This window comes from Nestor notabilis, unplaced genomic scaffold (genome assembly GCF_000696875.1).
Source record: "Nestor notabilis isolate BGI_N333 unplaced genomic scaffold, ASM69687v1 scaffold12080, whole genome shotgun sequence".
Lineage (NCBI taxonomy): Eukaryota > Metazoa > Chordata > Aves > Psittaciformes > Psittacidae > Nestor > Nestor notabilis.
Window position 1 is genome coordinate 1,179 of NW_009911678.1, and position 1,773 is coordinate 2,951.

Sequence of the window (1,773 nt, forward strand, 5' to 3'; positions counted from 1 at the left end):
TTTGTTTCGGTTTTTTTGTTTATTGGTTTTTGGTTTTTTGTTTTTTGGTTTGGGTTTGTTTTTTGGGTTTTTTTTTTTGGGGGGTCGGGAGGCGACAATGGTGAAGGAGGGGGATTGTAAATTTTTAATCTCTTAAAACCAAAGCCTGAAACCTCACAGGTCCTTCATTGGGATTTTGATTACTGCTAATTAGCTGAGTTGCACCACATTTTCTAGCAGCAGGACCCAACTTGCTTTGCCACACTGTGGATGGAGACAACCTCCCAAGAGAGGTTGGATGTGCATGAAAACCAGCTGTCAGTGTGTGAAGGCTGCTAGGTGTGCCCAAGGATACTCCTGCAGAGCTGTACACCCAAATTCCAGTTGCAAAACTGTGTTGAAAATGCTCCATTCTCTGATTTTAATCTCTTAACTGGGGTTTTCAGAACTCCTCATGGTACCTTCTTACAGACTTTTGAAGACTTGAAGTTCTTATTTGCATAACAAGTTGCCCAGAGAAGCTGTGGCTGCCCCATCCCTGGCAGTGTTCAAGGCCAGGTTGGATGGGGCTTGGAGCAACCTGGTCTAGTGGAAGGTGTCCTTGCCTGTGGCAGGGGGGTGGGGCTGGGTGAGGTTTGGGGGTCCCTCCCAACCCAAACCATTCTATGATTCTGCAATTCACTAAGCTTCTCAAACATAGATCTTAAAATACTTACTTATTTTCTCTAGTCAGTCACTTCGATTGTTTTGGGATGCAGTCAGGATTCACAGGTTTTGCATGCTTGAATGATAGATTTGACTGTTCTCTTTTGTTCATTAAAGTTTGGTTATGTATCAATATAACGGTATAGTTTCAGGAAGAATTTTGGTGAGGATGGCCAGTTTTGCAGATGAAACAAAACCCCACTGTTTTTACTCCATACTCACTATTAGTTTTGCCAAGACGAGTTGTGCTGGCTGCACTAACTTGCAATTTGCATATGAACATTGTGTCCTTGTGTGCTGGGTTCAGCTACAGCAGTCATTTTTTCTCCTTCTTAGTAGCTGGTGCAGTGCTATGTTTTTGACTTTCAGTCTGGGAACCAATTCGTAGAACACGTTAACTCGTCAACGAAGTTTAAGTTGACAAGCAGGTATTCATTGCAGCACTGGGAGACGCAGGGGATATCTCCTCCTAATGTGTGTCCCGTTTAAGCATCAAACAGACCGTGCTTATATTGTTGCTTAACATACATATTCATTACATTTCTGATAAATGTCATACATATGTATTAGTTGTCCGAGAGTCGTTTTACATAATTCCACACCTATTTTCGCATGCACATAACAACGGGGTAGTGGTCTTTGGTGGTCGTTTTGCTTCTTCCAACAATCTTCATCACTTGGCCATTCCTTGAACTCTTGTTCTGGAAGTCTCTGAAGCATGTGCAGTAGATAAATGCTTACACCAGCTTAATTAGTTTGGTAACACCACTGACGAGTGATTTCTCCTCATCCTTCTACTTATCAGTTAACTTCGCTACAGTGCCTCCTGAACATCTGCTAGTTTCAGATACTCTTTAGCTATCGTCCTGTTTTGGTTACAGTAAATTTTTTCCAAAGGTCATAAGGTTCTAAAACTGTCAGCTACAACAGTTTATCTTATACAAGGATCCTTTTTATGTTCTTTTGGTTGGGCTTTTTAGGTTTGGAAAGTTTTGTTGTTATGTACAAAGCCATCAAGCTTAAAGTTACTTAAAACTGAATTTTCTTTTTTACAAAGGATTATATTTCATTTTGTACTTCCTTGTCTCA